Source organism: Crinia signifera, chromosome 2 (assembly GCF_055691185.1).
Source record: "Crinia signifera chromosome 2, ASM5569118v1, whole genome shotgun sequence".
NCBI classification, from domain to species: Eukaryota; Metazoa; Chordata; class Amphibia; order Anura; family Myobatrachidae; genus Crinia; species Crinia signifera.
The window spans coordinates 302572402-302599180 of record NC_139218.1 but is presented as its reverse complement, the minus strand read 5'-3'; the positions used below and the strand labels follow the sequence as shown (position 1 = coordinate 302599180).

Sequence of the window (26779 nt, the reverse complement as noted above, 5' to 3'; positions counted from 1 at the left end):
CATTGGCGAGCGATGAGGCCACAGAAGACCCCATCGCACACCCACGGAGCTGCACATAGAATTTGCCATTGAAGGAAAAATAGTTCCGTTTTAAAGTTAGGTTCAGTAACGATAAAAAAAATGTAATGGCAGGACCCTTATACAAAGGACTGTCCGTGATGAGTTTGCGTACCGCCTCTATACCCGCATCGTGCAGTATGCACGTATATAAACTCACCACATCGATGGTACACAAAGTGGTATCTGTCGATACACAACCAATATCATTCAATTTACATAAGAGATCAGTAGTGTCTTTTAAATACGTTTTCATATTTTGGACACAAGGTTGTAAAAAATAGTCTAAGTAGACGGAAACATTTTGATACAGTGACCCCCGGGCAGAGATAATGGGTCTGCCCGGGGGTTGCACAAGGCTTTTGTGCACTTTAGGCAACAAATATAATAAAGGGGTCACTGGAAAAGGAGTGGTAAGTACATCCTTAGTTGCTGATGAAATAATTCCTTCACTGGTAGCCACATGTAATATTCTGTCCAGCTCAGTTTTATACAGCATAGTAGGATCTTTATCCAAAGGCTGATAGGTGGCAGAGTCAGAAAGATGTTTATGAGCTTCAGCCACGTAATCCACCATGTTTAGAATTTTTCCTTCAATGGCAAATTCTATGTGCAGCTCCGTGGGTGTGCGATGGGGTCTTCTGTGGCCCCATCGCTCGCCAATGCATATATGTATACAATTGATCAGGAGCTTTTCATCAATAATGTTGGTATAGCTGAACATCTTACACTCTATATACGCTATATAGACGATCTGCTGGTAGTATGGAGGGGCGAGACCAATCTTTTGCATGCATTGTTGGAAACCCACAATAGCTCTGACTCCCCCGCTAAACTGACCTTTTTGGCTGATGTCAGGGAAGTGAATTATTTAGATGTGACAATTACCATCAATGATGTCGTTATCAGTACTTCTCTATACGTAAAAAGCACTGACAGAAACACCACTTTGCTAGCTAGCAGTCACCATCCTATCCCCTTGAAAAAGGGATTGCCGTTCTCTCAAATGCTTAGAGTACGTCGCATTGAGAGTGACCAACTCAAATTGGAGGTGTCATTGAATAAAATGATCAGTAAGTTTTTAGAACGGGGTTATGCCTACGCTGACCTTTTAAAATCCAAAAATAAGGTACTGGCCATAACACGTGAACAAGCCTTGATACCCACCTCTAAAGACAGGAATGTGGATAATAAACTCATTTGGGTCAATTCTTTCCATAACAAAAGTCAGGCCATAAGACAATCCTCACAAAAATATTGGCCATTAATTACTAGTGACCCCACACTACCCAGTCTGAATAACAAAACCATTATGTGCTCTTATAAACGAGGGAGAAATTTGCGTGACCATCTTGTGAGAAACAATATCATTTATCCCACTCCGCAATCCACTTTTTTAGGCACCCCAAAACCTGGATGTTACAAATGTTGTGGCTGCATCACTTGCAGCTACATGATACCGGGTGACACATTCCATCATCCTTATACCGGAAAAAAATTTAAGATCAAACATCGGGTCAGTTGTCATTCAAAATATGTAGTCTATCTCCTTAATTGTCCCTGTGGCCGACATTATGTCGGCAAAACCGACAGGGCTTTTAAGGAGAGGGCTGCAGTACATAGATCTAACATTAAAATAGCGCTGACGTCTGGACATGGAGACCATCCAGTTAGTAAACACTTTGTTGAAGCCAGGCATTCCCTCACCTCAATGCGCTACCGCATTATAGATCATGTACCTCCGCTATCTCGCGGTGGTGATAGATCATCTATTCTACTTAAAATGGAGAGCCGCTGGATCTATTTGCTAGATACGCTGACCCCACGGGGGTTAAATGACAATTTGGGATTGTCTTGTTTTCTTTAAACAGTATACTTATCCCTTGTCACTGTCCTGATATACATTTTCATTATCATGTGATGTAGATATTTATCTCTTGTTAATCGCTTTCTTGTTATATTTTAATTCTGCTTTTATCTGCATATTTTTTTCTTTTCTTACACTGATTGTTTTCTTGTTATTTTCAGGTGTTTTAGATTACGGGCTTTCTCCGTGGAGCACTGCGCCTCAGGCAGTGAGTGACGTCATCATTAGACGCAGCACGCCGGGACGCCGTGTCCCATGGACAGAACCCAGGGCTATAAAGGTATTTTTTGTATATATGTTTATTGTTCACTGGCACCTTGATAAAGTGGCAACGCCGCCACGAAACGTTGGATATTACCCTTGCCGTCCGTGTCTTATTGTTAGAGTGCCGCCGCATCCACTACATTGCTATATATATATATATAAAATACGTAAACAAATGTAATCAAATGTTACACAATTTATTAATGATTTGGAAAAGCAATCAACTATTTAACGCCACAAATTTCTAGCAGTTGTGTAGATTAGGTTTGCCCAGGCCACTGCACAGGACAGTTAAAAGATGCAACCACAGACACGTGGTTTGTTTTTAGCCGTAAAAAAATTAGCACATTTCAAAAAGAACAAGTATGTATTACCAGGGCCGCAGAGAGGGGGGGAGTGGGTACTAATTAACTGGGCCCGGGTTTGCTGGAGGGGCCCGGCGGGAGCCCTGGTCCGACTCACCCCTCCTCCATCCCTCCCGGGCAGCAGTAGCACACACCTACAGCATGTGTCTCACTGACCGCGTGAGAGGTCATGCTGAGCCTGCTGTCAGCACAGCACATACTGTAGGTGTGTGCTGCTGCTGCTGCGGGGACAACGACGACAATAACACTCCCCCTCCATTTTAGAGTGTTTTTTCACCCCCTCCTTAACATTTTGGGCGCACTGGCATGGTCTAATTGCGGGAGGTCGCTACACCTCCCGCAATTAGGCCATGCCCCCTAAATTTTACTGGGGCCAGGCATACCTCTTGGCGGCCCTGTGTATTACATAGATAGAATGGCATACGTCTAATACAATGTAACACCTCTCTTAGGAGTATGGTATTGCACCAGTCCATAATCCACAGAGGACTGGGCTCCAAAACCTGACTATACTCCATTTCTTTTTGGAAGATTTTCGTGAGCCATCATGAAGAGTGCATGGTGCCTGGGAAAAAAACTAATGGGAAAGAAACTACTGTTAAGATCCCAAATCTGTAGTCAAGGCAATGAGTTCTGTCCTCAAACCTCTAGGTCAGAAGTGCAGAATGATTGTCCTCAAGCCCAAAGGCCAAGATAGCGAAGCCAGCGTAACAGATTTTTTTTCCTTATGCTTACAAGGCTCTGTTCAAAGTCTGGTATTTGAAAGTGGCTTTTATGTATAATTATCCTGACAACATGAGCAAAGTTGACAATACTACTGTATGTACTGTTCTGAAGTACTAGAGATTCAGGTTTGCTTGATATGTTATATATAGAAATGTGCACATACATTAAATTTACATCCAATACTCCAACACTAGATTACTTAGATGTTAGGTACTGTTCTTTATAATTATGACTCAAATAAACTATGATGCCTGTTATCATATGCAGCTGTTTGATTTTTAACAGAAAAATAGTAATTATATATGTAAATACATTTTAATAATTGATTATTCTCACCCCTCAATTTCTGCAACAACCTGTAATACGATATAATGACAATCAAAAATAGTCAAGATCAGGAGTTCCAAATTAAGATAAGCTCAATTAAGTTAATCTCTTTTTCTTGCCAGTAATTATCACACTGGTTTCCACTTATAGAAATCCTGAAAATATGACCTACTGGGTGGAGGCGTGGGCTGAAGCTGAGAATTACTGCCACAGATGTAACAAAATGAATATATGTCTGTGTTATATCTATTAACCAATTGATTGATGTTTTGGGACAATGGTTTACAAGCTTCTGCAGAGTCCCACTTGTGTAGCTACATGTGCTCTCCAGGTGAGTGTCATCTCTTGATTTGTTTCTCTGGGTATATTAGAGAGGGTGTTTGTAGTCAACTTTTCCCATGATTAAGGTGTGGTAACACGCATCCAAACAGCTGTCGCCACCATGACAGGCTTTCTGAAGGGATGACATGCTAAGCCATATACTGCTTGATTAATAAGTTTAATAAGTATTATACACTATTGTGCACTTTGTACCCTATTCAGGTCCATTCACATCCCAATGTACGTTCGCACGGGTGACTGGTGGTGGGCGTATGCACATGTGCATACACTGGGTGTGCGTGGCCACGTTGAACAGACTGCACCCAAGATTGCGGGCAAGGGGCGGCGGGCCGGGGGACTTGCCCATGGGAACGCCCAACGTTTCATGGGTGTTCCCATGAAAATGCTGGGTGTTCCCATTGGAAGCTGCCCAGTGATGTGGACACCAAAGGTGGGCAGCTGACAACACCGGATATCAGCTGCCCACCCACTTACCTGAGAGTAATCTTAGATGTGCGTGTGCCTTCACATCATTCAGTGACCATCTCAGACACTGGTGACACATGATACTGTTTATTGATCCAGGTCACTGCTTATTACCTGTTGGAAAATCCCATTTTCTGTTGGAAATATCCTGTCTCGTGTATTTCATTTGAAATTCGTTTTTCCTGCTGGAAAAAAGTGTATTTTTTTATTGACACACAAGGTATCCTTAAGTAGGATCCAGCCCTTAAACCTGTATTCAATGGTTTAGAAAGACTTTCCCCTGATGAAGTCATTTATGACGAAACACGTCGGGTATCCTATTTTGGAAGAACTGAACCATGAAACCTATGTCTGAGAAATAAAAAATTTTTTTTTATGAATTTTAAATAGTTTGGTCTACCATATAATTGCATGTAAAGGGTGGTGGATATAACATAGCACACTCTATACCTCTTTTCATATAAATATATGTATGTAAGAAATGTGTTAACAAAAGAGAAGTATAAGTGGCCTACAGTGTCTTAGAGGTAAAAATATATGGTACTTGTTTCCTAGCACGGCCACAATCGTATGGATCGTGTACCTTTAAGTTAAGGTACACGATCCATACGATGGACCCGATTTCCTTTGAAATCAGGTCCATTTGGCCAGCTAGGACAAAATATCGGGGGCATCGCGTCGGTCGGGACCATTAACAATGGTCCCGACGCGACCGACGCGATGCCCCCGATTTCCCCATAGGCTTCAATGTTAAAAAATATTTTAACATTGAAATCGTGTCGGGAAAGGTAAAATATCGGGGGCATCGCGTCGGTCGGGACCATTAACAATGGTCCCGACGCGATGCCCCCGATTTTTACATAGGCTTCAATGTTAAAATATTTTTTAACATTGAAATAGTGAGAAAATGTGAAAAATGTGAAATGGGCCAATATGACCCATTTCACATTATAGATGTCCCCGTCGTCACCCCACGATAGACGGCAACCCGAAGCGTGGCGAGCACAGCGAGCCCGCGAGGGGCGGCGGTGCGCGTCCTCCGACCTTTTCATTCCCCTACTATCCATGTCGGCGTGGAGTTGAGAATAGAATAGTGTGGCGAGCGCAGCGAGCCACCGAGCCCAAAGCGTGGCGAGCGCAGCGAGGGGACGCGTATAACTTCACAGGTATACGCGTCCCCTCGCGGGGCTCGCTGCGCTCGCCACGCTTCGGGCTCGGTGGCTCGCTGCGCTCGCCACACTATTCTATTCTCAACTCCACGCCCACGTGGATAGTAGGGGAATGAAAAGGTCGGAGGACGCGCACCGACGCCCCTCGCGGGCTCGCTGCGCTCGCCACGCTTCGGGTTGGCGTCTATCGTGGGGTGGGGTGTACGCCGTTAAATTTGGGGGGGTTGGGAATATTTTACATTGAATCCAATGTAAAATCGGGTCCCAGGGACCCGATTTACATTTCATTCAAAAAAAAAAATCGGGTCGAAGGTCGGTCGCGTCGATCGCATCGCATGCGATGCGATCGACCCAATTTTTCCGACACGACCACCCCGATGTAAATCGGTGTGGCCGTGCTAGGAAACAAGTACCAAATATTCAAATAGTGTATTAAATATCAGGTGAATTAATACAAATTACAATTACAATTGAATTATCAAAATGTATATATGATAAAGTAGGATATAAAATGCATAAATACAATTTCAAATTTTCATTTTGTGATATTGTATAAATTAATACATGTGTGTCACCAGCTCGGGCTATATGATCATAAGGAAAGCTGCAGGTGGTCCATTTGCAAGTACCGCTGCCAACTGAAAAGGGAATACCATCACCCCCCTTCCACCCCCAAAACATCTCTCTGGGAAACACCACCACCAAATTAATGGAGAATACTGAGACAGGTGAGCCCCATCTCTATACATGTCTTCTGTATGATTTAAATACATCACCTTTTATTGGATGACTCCGATTGCCGCTGCTTTCTTTCTATATCTTCATTTAAATACTACAGAGGGCACAGGAGCAATCACTCTTGAAGGAGAGTGCTGTTCCTTACACCCTTGTATATACAGTATACTGTATACACAGGTTGAATATCCCTTGTCTAAAATGCTCGGGACCAGACTAATTTGGATAACGGCTTATTCTGTTTTTAGGAATATATTTATATTTCAATGATGTATCTTGAGGTATCTTGCATCAAACACATGAAATACACACAAATATATTTTATTTGTGCATGAAACAAGGTTTCAAAACTACCGGGTTTAGTAACCAGGGGTCCAGCGCATGAGCAGAATGAAATGTGCTGCTGTGGAGGATGCTGGGAAGAATCTGATTGAATCGCTCATAAATCTCAGGTGAACGAAAAGCTCATATACTATTGGGTAAGTCCATATAAACACACTGTTACCCACTGGCGGCTCCAAGCTTCAGGATGTATTGCATTCTAGAGTTTGGTACATAACGGAATACAGCCCAAACATCTGGCCCTATATCAGTTAAATATATTACAAGATATGATAGATCACTGCAGTATCACAAACTAAATTATCAATAAAAATGATAGAAATAGCTGATTTGACACTCATACTGTGGTAATAGCCTATAAATATATATATATTGATAGAACAATGATAATTTCATACCGCTGATGCTGCAGTTTCTGTGAGATATTGGCTAGACTAAGCTTGATTTAACATAGCAGAGTCAATTAGTCTGTTTGAGCATAGCAGGAGCTACATTACTATTAGATATTTAACAGCATACAGTACAATATTGAAGGGTACAAGAGAGAAGTTTATGAACATTGTTATATTTGGGATAGCTACAGTATATGAGATCTGAATATAGGACATAACAGCACAAAAGAAACATTCATTATATTTAGTGTGTTTATACTGTAGATCTGAAAGTTTGGAGCGAAACAACTTTTAAATCTATTATGATCCCACTGTACATGGAGGTAGAGTTTATTGAAGTACTTAAATAGTACCCAGTTTGTTTTATCACTGTCTACTATTGTAAAGCGCAACTGAATCTGCTGAGCTATATAAGAAACTGGAAATAAATAAATAAATAGTACTTTATTAATGAAGTAGTTTATTAATAATATGGAATAAGGGATATTACATACAGATGGAGCCGGGCTCCCTCTTGCTGGCGAATCGCCAGAACGTCACCGCTGGCGATCCGCCAGCAGCCCAGCGTCCATCTGGCTGAGACGCCCGTGCGTCTCACGCGCGTCTCAGTTTCCGGGCGGCGGGGCGACGGGAACCCTGTCCGTCTCCGCTTCAGGGAGACGGACAGGGTTAAGGGGTGTGCGGTGGGGACCCCGGATGACCGCCGACAAGCCGGCGGGGACCCAGGGGAACCGTGCTAAAGGGGACGCGCGCGCATCTCATGAGCGCAGATACGGGTGGCGGGGGATGGCGTCGCCATTGCCATCCCATGCAAGGAAGAGACCCACTCCATCTGTATATTCCTCTAATGTGGTTATTATTTGCTTGGTCACTTTGTCATATACCATATCTACTCCACTTGATAGTGATAATATATTAAAAATATTTATGTAGGCATATCAGTTTTGAGAAACAAAAGGTAATAAACCTTTCCTGGAGTGCCAGTTTTTTTTTAATAGAAAAGGCTCATACACAATGGGCGATTTTGAGCTGAAAGCAGTTCAGTTTCACGATTGGAGCTGCTTTCAGTGCAAAAAGCCGCCCAGTGTGTAGGTGGCCAGGTGATGTGTGGTGAGCACTGATTGCATGTCGTTGCCGGCTGCCCCGGCTTATCTGCTGGTGTTACCAGCAGACTAAAAGGCTTTCCATAGTGTCTTGCACTGATCGATTTTCAGCCCAGTGATTTTATCGATCATCGCTGTGCATACACGCCAGGGGTAGATTGGGATTTAAAACTACCCTGGAAAATTTCTCGAAGCAGCCCTTATGGGGGGTGGGATCTTGTGAGAGGGTGTGGTCAGGGGGAATACCCCTCTTCATATATCCTGTATCCTTATTTTACTGAACTAGAATACAGTATGTCAGATTTTTCCCAACCTTGTATATGCCACAGTACTTCCATTTTTCTATTTAATACAGGTTGAGTATCCCGTATCCAAAATGCTCGGGACCAGGAGAATTTTGGATAACGGATTATTCCGTATTTCGGAATATTTTAATATTTCAATGATGTATTTTGAAGTATCTTGCATTTATGCTGTATAAACACATAATATACACACAAATATATTTTATTACCACATAAAATACACACAAATATATTTTAATTGTTCAAAAAACAAGGTTTCAAAACGTGAAACAAAATGTGTGTACTATCTCAGCACTGAATTTGAATGCCAAGCAATCATTGTCTTGCACATATATAGTGCCAGTTACATATCATGTCCCCAGTGATGCTGTTACAAATGTCCCCAGTGAGTTTCTAGCAAAAAAAAATTTTTTTTTCACTTTCTGGAATGTCCGTATTTCGGAATAATTCGGATAACGGATATTCGGATACGGGATACTCGACCTGTACTATATATTTCTAAACTAATTCTACTGTGTAGGTGTGTGTATGGGTAGAGTTAGGCTGCGGGGTTTGTGCATGATTAGAGTTAGGCTGCGGGGTGTGTGTGTATGGGCAGAGTTAGGCTGTGATGTGTGTGTGAATGAGTAAAGTAAGGCTATGGGAGGTGTCCCTTGTATAGGCAGGGGCTGGCTGGCAACTTTTAGCCAGGGGGGGGAAATCCACAGCACCGGCCCATAAGTAACAGTACATCCTTATTATTATACTTTATTTATATGGTGCCATGAGGTATCCACAGTGCCCAGTTCAAAACAGGAAAGCCGCCCCCAGCCCGGCCCCTTGACCCACCTTATAATGGATTTTTAAATCTTTGCTTCAATTCTATTCTTGATTTTACACACCGTAAAGCTCATTTTATGTTACGTCACATACATGCCCATTATACATAAAACCACGATGCCCATTACGTGTAACAACACACCGTGATGCCCATTACACGTTATGCCAGGGCTCAACAAATTATTTTTAAATAGTGACAGTGCACACTGTAGGCATGCACCAAAAATTTACACTGTAATGCCTATTACATGTCACACACCCATTACATATTATACTGCACGCAGTAATGCCTATTACATATTATGCCATGAGTGCTGCTTACCTACATGTTCGTTGCTACGGGTTTCATGCTCCTTTCTACGGGTTTCAGACTCAATGCCAGGGGTTGCATGCTCTTTGCCAGGTCATGAGATGCTTGTTATCTTGTGGGAGGTGAGAGTGACTGCGGCAGGCAGCCGGGCAGAGAACGTAGAGCAGGGCTGCTATGCTGCAGGTTACGTTACGCAGAGCAGCCACAGGCTGATTCTCATACTGCCTGGCCGACTCCAGAGGCTGCGAGCGCAGACAGTGTGCTGCTCATCCACGGCTCGGCTCTCACAGGCTGTCTCAGAGTTTAGACTAGAGTATTCATCAACTGAGCAGCCAGTGACAGGAGCCAGAGCCCGAGCCGCCAACCAGCATCATCTCTCACTAAGCCAGCGCCACGGCCGGGGCGGGCACACACCGACAATCGGCTGCAGTGCAGAGCACACATAGCTGCATAGTCAGCAGCCACTGGACCACCAGGGCCCTTTTGCTGTATAAGGTGGCCCACAACAATCAGCAAAAAAGCGGCCCGGGGGGCACATGGCACCCTGCCCCCTGGCCCAGCCCGCCACTGTGTATAGGTATGGTTAGGCTGCAGCGTTTGTGTGTGTGTATGGGTAGAGTTAGGCTGCGGGGTGTGTGCATGGGTAGAGTAAGGCTGTGGGGTGTGTGTGTATGGGTAGGGTGAGGCTACGTGTGTATGTGTATGGGTAGGGTTAGGCTGCAACGTGTGTGTATGTGAAGAGCAATGCTGCGGTGTGTGTGTGTGTGAGTAGGGTTAGGCTGCGGCGTGTGTGTGTAAATCGACCAGTGTGAGCTAGTTAGTGAAATATCGGGATCACATCACACATGTATTTTTCCGATACCAGTCTAGGATCAAAGGACTAGGGTTGGTCATTCATGACACATAACATTCTATTTAGCAAATTAAGGATGGCTACCATTAGATGTTTCATCAGAACCATCGGTAAAATGGTTTAGATGGTCACTGTTTAAGCCTCAACCATCGCTAGGTCTCTGACAATGCTTCCTCAGTATCCCCCCGAAAAAAATTTTGTCTTTGTTTTTTTTCTCTGTTGCTGCTGCTGGTGACTGACAGAGTAATAGACCCTCTGGTCAACCAACCAGCTTCAGTACATAGGACAGGGGGCAGGCTGGTTGGCACCTTTCTGGCCTATTGCCCATGAATTAATCCACTGAAATTCTGTTCTATATTAAATGGAGGGCCTGGATCTGTTAATCCACCTGTCATACTGTTAATTCAGTCACGTTTGTGTATGTGTAAAATATGTAGATCTATATACATCGGATTTGCAGACAAGGTGGCACTCCAATATAATAACTAAACAATGGGAGCGCCCCAGGTGGGAGTGTGGGGGGGGGGGGGGGGGTGTGCGATGTGGCCGCCTGGCCGCCATGCTGCTCCGGGGGAGGGGGGGTTATGGGGAATGCGATGGTGCCGGTGCACTGCTCGGGGGGGGGGGGGGTTGCTGTTTTGCTTGGAGGGGGAGTTGCTGTGTTGCTTGGGGGGGGGAAGGGGTGTGTGCTGTGCTGCTCACTCACCGAGATGCAACTTCCTTCCTCCGGCTCTCCGCTGCTGCTGCTTCTACGGTAGCTTTCCTGCTGCTAGCCTGCAGCTCACTACTGCCCTCTAGTGGCCGGCCCCCTAGGCAAATGCCTAAACCTACCTAGTGGTGGCGCAGGCCCTGGGTGCAGTGTCCATAAAATATTCAAAAGCGCAATATAACTCACTGGTACCAGGAGAGGTCATGTGACCTGAGAAAGTGCTAAAAAAACGCTGCTTTGTCATCATCTGCTACATTGTATCAGTTCCACTGCCCCCTGTGGTGACGTCCCAACCCAGCCCCACCCATCTGCTGTATATGGAGCACAGACCAACCCGGCCTCCTGAATAATCACCAGCTTCACGCATGTTCGAGGGCGGTGAGACAGCCATGCAGCTTGCATTCTGCCGTCAGTCTGCAGTCGGTTGGTGGGGACACAGCTACAGGTTCTGTGGTCACGCTCGTCTCCTCCTGCTGGCAATACTTGTGGAAACACAGTCGCGGCTGAGAGTGGGAGAGTAGCAGGCGGCTTGTAGGATCCATTGCTGGCCGAAGTTCCAGGGGAGAGTGGATGGGGAGGGTGAAGGGCGGTGCTACACCATGGGAGGAGCTGCATGCGCAGCAGCCCTCCCATGGCCACTGTATTCATGGGGCAGAACACTGCAGCAACTAACTGCTGAGATTGCGGTTGCACGGCCCACGGTGGATAGAGGGCGGCCAGTTTTATTGCCTTATGGGCCGGAAAGTGGCCTGGTTTCCAGCCAGGGCCAATCCGCCCCTGATATATGCTGGGCACTTGATATGCACCTTTACTTAATATTCTCCTTTCAACGTTATTGACTTAAAAATGGGGATTTTTGCTTTTTAAGGATCAATTTATTTTTGTAGTTATAGTATGTGTGTGTATATATGTATGTATGTTCTGTGAGTATTGTATGTATGCATTGTTTGTGTATTGTATGTACAGTATGCAGTGTGTTATATGTATGTATGTATGTATGTATGTATGTATGTATGCAGTGCTATATGTATGTATGTTTGCAGTGTGCATATTGACCCTTATTCAGATCGCAGTACAAATTTGTTCTCAAAATGGCCAAAACCATGTGCACTGCAGGTGTAACATGTATAGAGAGAGTTAGATTTAGGGAAGTTATTTTGTTTCTGTGCAGGGTAAATCCTGACTGCATTATTTTTACACAGCAATATAGATTTCAGTTTCAACACACCCCACCCAATTTTAACTCTCTCAGCACGTTACATCTTCCCCACCTGCAGTGCACATGGTTTTGCCCATTTTGAGAACAAATTTGAACTGAGATCAGATGTGAATAAGGGCAAGTATGTATGTATACAATGTGTATGTATGTACGTACGTACGTACGCAGTGCTGTGTGTAGGTAAAAGGTATGTCTGTATGTATGCAGTGTGTATTGTATGTATGTACAGATGGAACCACTCTCTTCCTTGCCGATGTGCCAATTGCCATGGCCCACTGGCATGAGTGCATCCCATTCTCAGCAAGGGACCTGCGAGCATGTCAGATATATATTATTTTGTTGGTGAATATTAACAAGATTGCTATACTTGCTCTATTAAGAAGTTTTCTTTTAGTCAAGGTAATAGCAAAATCACATTTTGCTATCAAATTTTTTTCAGTGGGTATGTGTAATGCATATGGGTATGGACATACACTTGTAAAGTTTGTCTGATGTAAACCAGTTGCTATTGGTGCAGATCCACATGCACTTGGTACTTTTTGTAAAGGTCGCACATTTGTATTTTAGTGAATTGATTTTATGATTTTGATCATGAATGTGTTTGATGTCAGCAGGAGCCGCTGTAAGCCTTAGCATTAGTAATGATCTTTTTTATGTGTTTAGTGAACCTGATCCTACAGTAATTCGTCTTTTTGTTAAATGTTTCTACAAATTGTAACTGTACTGTGACACAGATAAAGTAAATACTGTTGCACCTAGTGAGACCTTTTCCATTTGCAAATTTTTAGGTTAGGAAGTGGCAATATTTCATTGGCCTGTTACTAATGTGCTACACTAAACATAGCATTTGTGTGTTACCAAATTTGTAAGTTGATTCTAATTTATTCTTTATTAAAAAAGACTGGGAACCTAATTTTTTTTTCTTACCTTTAAGAACAAGCTCAAATGCAGCACACACATCGGGGGAGTGTAAGTGATATTACTAAATCGCTTAGAAATGAAGCATGAATTGCTCCCTGTGTAGCCCCCCAACGACTGTGATGCGTGGTCCCCCGTGTCGCTGTCACCGATCTTGATTTATACTGCATGCATTATAAATCTAGTCATTGCCAGTGTTCTCTCACCAGAGAACACTGGCCTTGACAGATTGCTCAAAACACATCGGTGGTGCATTGGTATGTGCTGAGCGGTCTGTGTTAAGCAGTATTGCTAAGCAAGAGGCATCCATTTCTCTGTGTGTACAGGGCTTATGGCTTGGTATACACTAGTAGTGTTCATTCCAGCACTCGCCATTTTTAAAAACCCATGCAGTTTCTCTTCCCTGCCTGGGGCGTCGCTGTCTGCTGTAGTGCTTCTAGAAATGTGTGGTCTGTACAGCAGCACTGATATGCAAACCAGACCTGTGCTAGAAACACCACAGCAGACAGCGACACCCCAGGCAGGGAACAGGAACTGCATGGATTTTCAAAGATGGTGGGTGCTAGAATGAACACTACACTAGAGAGATATGTCTTTTTTAAAGATCCAAACAATATATAGACAGTCCGCGTCTGAATGGGTTTGTGCACCTGGTATGTCTATGAGCGTTGTTGAGACATATCATTTTTGGCCTGTAGCACAGCTAATGCTGATTATATCTTCCAGGTATAACACCATATGTGACTGTGTACAGACAACCCACTGACTGCTCATACATGTGCACAGCGTCTATTCCCACAAGCAGAGGGGCTGAGGGCTGGCCAGCAGCTTACAGAGCTGCTAGCGATGCCCCCAAAACATTGGAAATGGGGGAGTGGCCTTACAAAATGATGCAATTTATAGACCACACCCCTGTGTCATGAGGCCACACCCCCTAATTTCGGTGGCGTGCAAAGATGTCCATCCCTGGCCACGGTAAAAGTTGGGAAGTATGCAGTTCAAGGAACTAAACCAATCAATATTCTGTATGTGTTGTTCTGTTTTTCAAGAGATAATTGTTTTGTTCCTTTTTTTCACATCCTCTGTGTAACGGAAGTGCCTACTATCCAAGGAAGTACTGGAAGGTGGTATACACTTTCTGCTGACACTTTAAGGAAAATTACAGACCGATTCAACAGGTTTGAAACAAAGGAAAAATAAAGAGATTGTTAAACTCAACTTCAGGTATGTTCTCCAATTATGTTAAAGTTTTTACATTTCATGCTTTCTTGTGTTAATTATGTAAGCGGTACAACAGTAAACAAACGTCTTTTACATTTTATTTTTTAATAAAACAGAGTACCATGCTGATTTTTTGGTGTTGTAGTTCTGTATACCTTTGCTAAGCACCAAAAAAAAAAAAAGGATGTCTAATGTTGATTTAGAAGTTGTTTTTCATTTTGTTCCAAAAAAATGTGGGTTTTTACCTTAACGTGAAAGGTAACACAGACAAAGTAGTTTGGAAGGAAAAAAGTATTTTAGGGGTCCAAATTATGTATTCATTTGTTAATAAACACCCCTGATACTTTAAATAAACTGGATACAGAAGCCGTAATTAGTTATTCATTTTAATAAATTTAAAAATCGACATTTAATAAACTAATTGTAAGACAGTCAAGATATTTGGCATAAATAGTTATTTTGACATCCTCTCTTAACTAAAAAATGTCAGTAAAATCTGAGATGGGTGGTGGACACATTTGTTTGAACTGACAAGCAATGGGTTGACCACTGAAGGTTGACTTGGCTTAGGTCGAAACATTAAATAGGTAGACATGGCTAAGGTCACCTGGTTGGAAGTTCGACACAAGCATTAAGTTGATAATGGGAAGGACGGCAGTCTAAAAGTTGACATGCGTTTTCCATGTTTTCTTTCAGCCGACATGTGCCTTCAGGTGGTATTTCATGCCATACCATCCACTAGGTCATGGCGGGAGAATAGAATAGTGCTTGAAGCACGAAGAGCGCTGTGATCCATGTGAGGGGATGCGGTACATTTTGATGGTGTCCAAGATCGACTATGTTGACATTTCGGGGGGAAAGTGAAAAAGTCATGTTGATCTTTTGAATGTCAATCTTCCCATCATTAACCTTATGTGTGTGTCGACCCTAGCCATGTTGAGCTATTTCATGTGTCGGCCTACTATGGGTTGACCCAATGAACTATGACCCAATGAACTATACCCCTGACATGGAATGACCCTATTGTAATTAGAAGTTTAAATGCATGCAGTAGTATAGTATAAATACAGCATTATATTTGGCCATGTTTATGTGCTTATGCATGTCTGCTGTTCCAATATTGACACTTGAAAAAATATATATTTTTACTTATTTCTATTAATTCTACCCCTCTAAGATAGTTTCTGTTTTGCAAATACATCATGTCAGGATTACGAACAGCAGGGGGTTGTATCTATTTATAATAGCTAGTTAAATCTACAGCAGAATTTTTTTTTTGTTGCAATCTGTCATGTTTTTGTGATGACATATCTAGCTGACTTACTTTTAATATTTAGATAGCACTATCATAATATCTACATTTTTAAATATCACCAATATTTATGAGTACTCTCTTGATGCGTATTTCTCCATTTTCTGACATATAGCAGAGCGCTGCATTGTATTTTGTACTGATAAACTCCAAGGGAACACTTCTCTAGGATACATGTAAGGCTTATTTTAGATACCAGACATAAGGGTGCTACAGTATTCTTGATTCAGTGACCCTATCGTGCCAAAATAAACACTCTATATTTTGCAGACTGATTTAGATCCTAAAATAGGCACCTGTATAGCTATACTGCCACTGACTAAATTGTTGGCCATATATTATTTACCGCATGTGTTTGAATCATTCCAGACCCAGTAGCTGTGGCTGCAGAGATGTTGAAGAATTATTTCTGTCCTGTACTTAATGCTAAGTGTATTTCTGTTGTTGATCTATTAAGGAAAATTCCTCTCCCCTCCATAAAAAAAATTGGGAAGATACATTATGCTTTCCAATGAAAATGCTTATTTACAGCTCATCTACCCTGGAGGGCAAGGCTGTAAATGAATAAGGTACAGTACTCAGAGCGCTTCATTTGGCACTTGAAGAAATACATTAGTCCAGGGTTTATGCCACTGGTGTTCAGCTCTGTTGCTGCTGGTCGGCTCAAAAAAAAATGTATTTCTTTAAAAATTATGAAATTCGGAACTAGGACCACCCATTACCAACTTTCTAGTTTCACCTATGTTGGTGACATTTGGACCCTGGTCAAGTTGCGAGGTTGCCCTCTGTATAATTAAGGACACGGGTTTAGTGTGAAAGTTCCAGACTCTGGTCAAACCCGTATCCAATCCGGTTTAGCGATGTAAAAGGGGTAAGGTGAGAGTATGGATGGCGGAGACGATAGATGGTGAGGCTGCCCCACAGAATACTGCACAGATTTGCTTGTTTACAATGGTAGGCTGGAGCTTAAATTGTTGTACATTAAACAAAGAATGAAGCCAAGTAATCCAGAAACATCAAGTCATTTGGGTGTATTTACTCAGGTGGAGTTGCCTCATTTTGTCTGGCCCCTAATGGAAACTTATTGGAGAACAGGTGGATGCCTCTACTGGTGGTGGAACAAATGTTCCTGTACAGCGTGTTGATCATTCAAAGTTGAAATGCTGAATAAAAGGATGATAATAACCACAGTACACTGGAAAACTTATTTTAGGATTACAAGGAGATCAAATGTGAATCATTATGTCCAATAGCTGTTTAGTCCAATAGAAAATGTCTGTACTAATGCTGCTTATTGCTTAGAATCTGGCATCCCTGACTGAGCATCTTTTCACAGGTATTATCATCATTGCTACAATAAGTGAGTGTAGAAGGTTGAATAAACCTAAATTTAAATAGCAACTATGCGATGGCATTCTTCAGGGAAATTTAATTTGTATTGTAATTCTATGTGGCACTCTAATCTGCGGTTTCTATTCATTACATCTTCCTTTAGAAAAGTTCTAATAATGTTTTCTGGGTCATTCCTGAGAGAGCATTACATAGAAGTTTCTAAATCTCAGAAATCTTCATTAATTTAGCTGCATTCAGCCCAGCTTATTAATGACATTCCTATATACATGTTTGTGCTTTCTGAATAACACAAGAACACTCTGGCCTGCTATAGAGATACGTGGGAGCGAGGTACACAACATATCACAGGTATTTATTTCCAACTTTATTCAATCAGGTTTTTCTTAATAATTAATGACTTTCTGCACTAATCACATACACCACACTGTTTTCGTCTAAAATTACAATTCACAAAGTCTATGTGACCTCAATTTGTCATGAAGACAATAAAGTTGTTAGAGATCATTCAGCATGTTCAGTCACGTGTAATGATTGCATTTCTTATGTTTTCCTATTTAAGAGAATGGCATTATTTTTAACAGACTGGATTCCCCTTGGTGTGATTAAAAGGTTATATATTTAAAACCCTTAAGTAAAGCAGTTAAAAATTTCACAACATCTTTTGTGAGAAGCTGAAATTTAAAACTCTGTTTTGTTGTGGTAATTGCTGCATGGGCTTTAATGCTTTGTTTTGCAATGGAAAAAAAAGGTAGACAAAAACTCAAAAAAAGAAAAATCACTAGATTAAGGTGACCATAAATGTAATAAGGGAGAAATTGTTATATATATTCATTCATGTGAGATAAAAAAAAAAAACCTATAGCCACCTTTATCAGTTAGAGATACATACTTCAGTTTCTGGAATACATAACAATACATTTTAAATTATGCTTGACTGTTGCCGGGCAAATCTATAATATTGACCCTTTAAATCAAGCTTCCTTATCCTGGAAGCTGAAGAGACGCCTCTATCCCATTGCCTAGCAACTGCTGGGAGCTGGGACGGCCTATTCCTAACGGTACCTCCCCCCCTTGAGGAGGAGTTAAAGAACCCCTAAACCCAGGTTTGTCAGGAAACTCCTAAAAAAAACTTCCTTTTAAGCCTGGAGGAGTGTAAATCCTTATTCAGGACCCAGGACCTCTCTTCCAGGCCATATGCTTTCCAGTGGACCAGGAATCCAGATGTTTTTTCCACCAAAAATTCCTGATATTCACAGGAGACCTCTCCCTGATAATCTTTTGTGGAAACTTCCGGGATATGACATACCTGTAAGACTTTAGCAAAGAACAATGAAAGGTATTGGAGATCTTTAGTGATCTGGATAATTTTAACCTGAAAGCAACCGGGTTAACCTTTTTGATCTATGAAAAAGCACAATGAATAAAGGTCCCAGTCTGGCCTAAGGTTGCCTGAGTCTGATGTTTCGGATTGACAACCAGACCTCGCCACCTACTTTAAAGTTACAGGTACTACGGAAGCTGTCAGATGGTTCGAAGACAGGAAGTAAGTGGCAAAGATGAAAACAAACCACTGGAATTAAGTGACTTGCCTCTGGGATGATAGCCTTATATAGACATAAATAGTGACATCCTGGTAGAAGAGTGGCAAGCATTATTATAAGCAAATTCCACCAGGGGCAGAAATTCTGACCAGTTGTTCTGAGTCCCTGAAACATAACAATGCAAATACTGTTTTAGAGTCCATTGGACTGAGGATGGTAACCAGAGGTGAGACTTAACTTCATACCTAATGAAGTACATTAAATTTTACAGAAGCGAGCGATGATTTTTGGCCCACGGTCTGAAACAATATCTGTGGGCAGCCCATGCAGTCTAAAGATATGATGTACAAACGACTACCAACACTTTGGCAGGCGGCAGACGAGACAAGGCGACAAATGAGCCATTTTGCTGAACTATTACCAAGATGACCTGAAAACCAGCAGAGATAGGCAGGTCCATAACAAACTCCATGGATATGTGTGACCAAGGCCTGACTAGAACAGCCAGAGAGTAACTGTGATTAAAGATCCTGAGTGAGACCAACCCAAATGGAGTTTGCTGGAATGGCAGGCGGTGGAACCTCATGTAGAGGGAGAAAACAGCGAGACAAAGCATTGTCTTGGATCCAGGTCTATACATGGAAAACATTGCCCAATGAGCCTGAAGGAATTGTAAATTTTTATGATCAGTTCATACGGTTATAACATGTTTTGCCCCTTCCAGCCAATGCTTCCATTCCTCAAAGACCCACTTAACGGCAAGGAGTTCCCTATTACCTTCATCGTAGTTAGCCTCCGCAGAGGAGAACTACCTAGACATATAGGCACATGGATGCAGAGCTAAGGTCGTAGGGTCCTCTTTAGACAACCTCGGAGGCATCCTCTTTTACCACAAAAGGATGTGGATTGGGATGTCTGAGGACAGGAGCAGTGACAAAGTCCTGTTTTAAGACCAAAAGGCCTGTTCTGCTCTTGGTGACCAATTAGATGGGTCAGACCTTTTTTGGATAAGGCTACAATTGGTGCTACCAAGTCTTAAAATTAAAAAACAAAAAGCCTTTACTATTTAGCAAAACCTAAAAACCTTTGATTGGTAGGTTGTGTCTGCTCCAGAACTGCTTGGAGTTTTTTAGGCTCCATGGTGAATCCTTTAGGCGAAATAACGTACCCTAAAAAGGACATCTCAAAAACATGGAGGTCACATTTCTCCAGTTTGGCATACAGGTTATTCTCCCTTAACTTTTGTAGAACCTGCTGAGCATGAAGATGATATTTTTCTAAAGACTCTGAATAAATCAAGATATCATCCAGGTAAATGACCATGAACTTCCCTAAGAAGTCATGGAGAACATAATTTATCAAGTGCTGAAACACCGCAGGAGCAATGGACAAGCCAAATGGCATTACCAGGAACTCATAATGCACTGACAGTCTACTGAAGGCAGTTTTCCATTCATCGCCTGATCTTATGTGAATGTGGTTATAAAGCACCACGCTGGTCAGTTTTGGAGAATTTCACTGTTATTTTGTTTAGGGCCTGGTAATCAATGCAGGGTCTCAAGGAACCATCTTTTTTTGCTCACAAAAAAACCCTGCACTCATCAGAGATTTAGAAGGCCTAATAAATCCATTTTTAAGACTATCTTGAATGTAGTCCTTTATGGCTTTAGTCTTGGGGCCAGACAATGCATAAAGTCTCCCTTTAAGTAACTGGGTGTCAGGAAGTAAGTTAATCGTACAATCGTATGGACATTGGGGGGGGAAGGGTGTCTACTTTCCCTTTAGAGAAGACATCAGCATAGTCAAGGCACACAGCAGAAATCTCTTCTGACATAACTGATGCTACATGTACAGGATGAGTAAGACAACCGATGGAGCAGTAAGCATCCCAACGAATAATCTCTCCAGATCTCCAATCAATGGAAGGATTATGCTGGGCTAACCTGGGATCACCCCAAACTACAGAGATGGCTAGACAATGTGTGAGAAAAAACATAATCTCCTTATAATTAAGTGCCCCTATAGTCAGGTGTTATGGTGGAGTCTGATGTGTAATCACCCCATTAGACAGGGGGTTACCATGGTTAAAGATCTCATCACCTTAAGGTGAGGAATACCAAGAGTTGTGGCAAAAGAAATATCCCAAAAATTCCCACTGGCCCCATTATCAATAAAAGCAGAAACCATTGAGTCTTAACCCTTGAAGGATATTCTCACAGGAAGTAATACAGCAAAATTTGAGGACACTAACTGTAGACCAAGATGAACCCCCTCAATGTTTATTTGATCTGTGCATGTCCCTGCTTGTTGGGGCAGAAACTGGCCACTTTCCCCTTGCCACTACAATACAGGCAAAGTCCTAATTTAAGACTCTGCATTCTTTCCCCAGAGGAGATTCTGGAAAGACCCGCATGCATGGGTTCTCTAAATCCTCAGGGGAGGAATATGAACAAGAACAAGAAATAGATTCAGTCTTTTTCTCAGCCCTCCGCTCTCTAAAACGTCTATCAATTTTAACTATGAGCTCCATGAGCTTATCAAGAGTTTCTGGAGCTGGGTACGGAATAAGACTGGTATGACAATAATAAGACTAGTCTGACAACCCAAAGCGAAACTTAACATAATTATACCCACCTGCTGAGTCTCAGATGCTGAGGACCAAGGTTTTAGTTGGAAGTATAGTTTGCAACTCTCCCTGAAATGAAAGACATCCCTGCGGTTACCTGAGAACTGTTCAGGAAGGTTCTTCCTAGGATCAGGAACACAACTCTGTACTGACTCTTCCTGAGTTTTTACCTGAATGGAGAGATCGTTAACCATCTTCGTCATGTTCTGGATCTGCCCTGTAAGCACCTTTGAGGTAGCCTGACTTGTGGGGTCCATAAGGCAAAAGGTCAAGGTCTTCTAAACATTTTTGGCAGGTTATGATGTTAGATTGCGGGTGAGAACCCAAAGCCGTGATCGATGTTCAGGACGGCCACAGCGTATCCTACACTGATACTACCTCTGTTGCCTTCTCCTGTATCTGTCAAGTGCCTGCAGAGCTAGGCTTTGCCTTTAACAGCCACGTTTGGGGGGCCAAATTAAGTCAGCTCAACCATTTTATCAATTTTGTAGCTTAGTGCTTCTGGCCCTATATCTGGCAATGTGGAATATCTATCATAATACAGAATATGTAAAAGTTTATCCTGTGTTCCTGTCAGAGTAGGGGACTGCTTCTTAATCCAAAATTTTAATATCTGCTGCTTTGCCACCGTGACTAACACTGTTAAAAAGGGTATCAGATGTAAGAAGGTTTGAAATATCTCCCAGTTGTGAAAGTCCGCCAATAAAAAAGCCACTGGGTCAACTGATGCTTTAAATATAAAATGAGTGTTAATAAACACCAATATTTTGTTCCAAGAAGAACTCCCAGAAGAACATGACTGAGGAATGGGAACACTTTGGGCAACCAGCTGTCTCCTGCTGTACAAAGTGTTTCTTTTGAGTCTGGGAAATATATGCTCTATATATTGTCTTAAAGTGAACCTCCTGTAAGGATTGACTGATTTTTACACTGGACACAAGTCATCACAGGCTCAGAGTAGCCAGAGACGTACTCGGTGGTGCAATGGAAAAAGGCATATCCATCCAGGAGCTTATGTCATACACCCTCCCCTAAACTGCTCAGGCATGCCTGAGTTTTCCAGGACACTTCCCACGTTTTCCTAGGCACGTTTGCATTTTTCTCAGCCCGCCCACAAAAGGGCTGGTTTCCACCTCCAGACCCCTACTTCCTGTCATTAACCTTGCAAATTGCTTTTGAATAGAAAAGTAGAAAGATTTAATGGCAGGACAGCCTCGCACATGTGTACAATGGCCCATACGCATGCACAGTGTATAGATAATCGGCCACCGTGCGATACAGCAGCCCTGCGATCAGGTCTGAATTACCCCCCAAAGTCCAATAGGAGTAAGATTTTGTTTTGTAATGTACAACAATCTCCAACAGCAAGCACTTATGGTAGCTGTCAAAATAATGTCTAAACTTTTTCTTTCCAATAGTTATTTATCATATGGTGAAAGCAAATAGCAGATATTAAATAACTTGCACTCTGTGCATTTTTATAGCAATAAATTAAAAAATTGAGAGCTATTATATAAAACCGTGTGTAAATCAAATCATTGCCTACTTCCTTGTAACTCAGGGGTCTATGTATTAAGCCTTGGAGGATTATAACAAGGATGGAGAAAAAAACCAACCAGCTCCTTCATATGTATCCTCATACAACTAACCTCAATACGCCATGTGCCGCAAGATGCCTTGCATGAGCCAGAATGTCCTGTGCAACTCTGCTAAGGTTCGGTGCCATGCTTTGGACACGGTGCATTGCTATACTCGGCACACTATTTTCTCCCTCCATGCCCTAGTGGATGGTAGGGTATGAAATAATGCCTATCGGCTCAAAAACACTGAAAAAACTCATGTTGAACTTCCCATTGTCGACCTTATACTTATTTCTTTCGACCTACCGACCCTGTAGACATTAGCCATGTTGACCTATTTCATGTGTCGACCTAAGCCCTGTTGACCTTTAGTGATCGACCTAATGTAGGTTGACCTTCATAGTGTTGACCGAGGGACCGCAACCCATTCTTTATGAGCTTAAAGGGGGCATCTGATGGAGCTGTGATCACACGTCAATGTGTCGAATCAATGATATAATAATTATATATGGTATTATTAATGTAATTAGCTGATTGTATTTAGTCAAAAGAATCTGGCAATACTTTTTAAATCGAGAGTGGGGAGATACTTTTTTTTTTTTTTGCTAAGTTCTCCACCAGCTCATCAACCCATGGCATGGGGTGGGAATCAAACTGAGATACTTGATTTCATTTACAAAAGTTATTGCAGAATCTTAAAGCACCCGAAGTTCTAGTAGTCATAAATATTTATATCTATGTTTTGTCTTTTTTGAGTATTTGACTTTTATTTATATACGGGTTTAGATATATTTTGGTGATGTGTGCTAATTTCTGTGGTGGCCTCTTTAATGCCCACAATTAGTTTCCTTGATTGCAGTTGGTTTACCATTGTGCTGCCTCTGATCAGATTCATGGTCTAAGGCCGTGGTAGCTAACTCCAGTCCCAAGAGCAACCAACAGTTCCTGTTTTTTAGATCATCTGGCTAGGGTACAGGTGCACTCACAACTGTTGGTAGCTCTCGAGGACTGTAGTTGGCTACCCCTGGTCTAAGGGTTCTTCCAGTTTTGTGTTCCAGAGTGGAACACAAACCAAAAGAAGAGCTAGAGCGAGCACCCAGAGGTGAACGTTTGAGATGCCTGTGGGTGCTGCACTGAAGTGGTTGCTCACAATTTCAATACTGTTACTCCAGGGGATAAGTTTAGTAAGATTGTCTGTTTGCCTTAGTTTGAGAGCTAACTTTAAGTTTTGCAATTTACAGTAGATGATGTATTGCATATCTCCCAACATAACCCATTCCATGAGGGACCGGATGCTTTGTTTCTGGACTCCCCCGTTAATGTATGATTGCCATCACCTGTTTTATACAGGTTAATGGGTAAGAACATTGTTTCAACACAGGTGATGACAATCTATACAGTACATTAAAAGGAAATCCAGGAATAGAGCATTGTGTCCCTGGATCATGATGGGAGGTATGGTACTGTATAATATTGTTACATCTGGGGTTGAGTTGGTTGATCTGATGTTTAGAGGCTCTTCTGCACAGCAGTATTATATGGCGTCTCATGCTGAAAATAGTCTTACTAAAGGTTCTATTGAGGACCACTTGGCTTATTGTATACATGTATATACTGAAATAATTACCATATATTGTAAAGTAAAATTAGGTCATCATATAGAAGATGATGTTCCCATGACTACATTTTTCTGCATCCTTTTCACTCATGTCACTGGTAGATTTTAATGTACAATGGCAGTATAATTAACTGCATGCTGAACTAGCCCGCAGCCCTTTGTTTTGCAATGTATTTCACACCAGTTTTCCTTTGTGATGAAATAGATCAGTCAGCCAAGGAAATCCAAATTGTAGAAGTAGTATACACTGCAACTGTTTCCAACTCATTTTAAAGTTATATTTTTCTCTATAAAAGTACATAGTCCCCAAGTTTAATTTTGCTGCTCTTACCTTATTACAGTAAATGGTAATGATTTATATTCTTTCAAGTCCAAAATTATTTTTTTTACAGCTCCTTTTTTACTTTTCACCAGCTCCTTTAATTATTGTTGAAATGGCAGGGGTGTAACTAGAATTTAATGGGCCCCATGGCAAAATCTTGAAAGCCTTTGTCACTGCAATGCGCGCTCCTGCTTTCAGCCCCTAATGGTCGCTGGTCAGAGGAGCATACTCCTCCGACCAGCGACTTCCCCTGCATCTTCTCCTGGCAGTGTGTCATTTCCATCAGCGACCATCTCTGGTCGCCATAGGCGTGTGCAGCACATTTTATTAGGAGGTGTACCATCAAAGGGGTGTGTCTAGCACCACCTATTGGGCTTGTTTAACAGCGCCAATCACGCGTGTCTACTAGCATCTCCTGCATTTTAAGTTTAAATCTTCTCATTACTTCTTGGTTACATATATCTGCAGATATAGGGCTAAGCCCCCAGGCCGTACGTCAAGGCGTCTCTCTGTCACTGGGGGTCCCTAATATTGGATATGGGTCTGGGGTGTGGACCCTCAACATACCGGCACACGCTGACTACTCCAGGGCAGCACACAAATGAAAGTTAGTAGGGGTTAATAAGAAGCACATAAGTGCTCTCCAATCCATTCTTAACGCTGCTGCTAGGCTCATCTTCCTCTCCCGACACTCTACCTCCACCTCCCCCCTCTGTCTATCTCTTCACTGGCTCCCCATTCCTTCCAAGTTCTCTTTAAACTCCTCACCACCACCTACAAGGCTCTCTCCACCTCCACCGCTCCTTACCTCTCTTCACTGATCTCTATCCACACTCCCTCCTGTCCTCTTCGCTCCGTCGCTGACCGACGACTGACCTCTCACCTAATCACCTTCTCCCACTCCCGTGTCCAAGACTTCTCTCGCGCTGCCCCCCTGCACTGGAACAAACCTCCCGCCACCCATCAGGCTTTATGATTCCCTTACCTCCTTCAAGCGCTCTCTCAAAACCCACTTTTTTCGACTAGCCTGTCCCTCCTCCTAACCTCTTTTGATCCTCCTATCCTGCCTCCGTTCCCATCCGTTCCTACTAATCCTATTGTTTTTCTTTCGTTCACCCACCTCCTTTTAGTATGTTAACTCTTATGAGTGAAGCCCTTCTTCCTCATGTACTCACCCTACCTCTTTACCTCACCTGTGCTCCTGTCCTGTTCTTCCCTTCCTCTACTTCATCTTCAGTCTCCTCGATAATTTCGACACCTACTTCTGAACTGATGCTGATTTTAATTCTACCAGCTATACCCCTATTAATGCTGTATTTTATCAACACACCCTGTACGTTACCTTGTATTTTTTTTGTTTGCTATGTACGGCTCTGCGGACACTTTGTGGCACCTTAGAAATAAACGTATTACTACTACTACTACTACTACTACTACTACTACTACTAGAGTGAAGGTGTGATTAAAATAATACATACAATGTGATAGGGAAAACCATAAGTGTTAATAAAGTGTTAGGGTGTGCTAACCTGGAGCAGACCAGCCATACCAACAAAGGGGGAATCACACTCCCAAACCCATCCCATACACAATAACATATATGTCTGGACCTAATAGCCCAGTGTAAGGCCACATGATAATGGCTTACAACATCTGAGAGCCAACTTACCTGGAGCTACCCCTGGCTTTTCTTTTTTTTCCAAACCAGAATTACCCCTCCCTTTTGTCACCTGAGTGACATCACCTCTGATTGAGCAGCTTGCCAACAAATGTGTTATGTAGTGATATGACAATGGTCTAGTACAATTAACAATGGGTGCTTCTTTTAATAGAATACAGTTCTAAAAAGCAAAATATTTTTGGTAACACGTATTGCTAGCAGCAGGGAGGCATTTATAAAGGTGTGCACAGCATAAGGG

The 26779-nt window shown here is 42.3% G+C and overlaps 1 long non-coding RNA gene across 1 annotated transcript; it reads left to right on the top strand.

The window, feature by feature from the left end:
• The first annotated feature begins 3767 nt into the window (after window positions 1–3767).
• On the top strand, window positions 3768–14511 carry LOC146059074 (uncharacterized). The gene is made up of 3 exons (XR_014470138.1): window positions 3768–3937; window positions 6161–6310; window positions 14384–14511. It is a non-coding gene; the product is annotated as an uncharacterized LOC146059074 (long non-coding RNA).
• Window positions 14512–26779: the final 12268 nt, after the last annotated feature.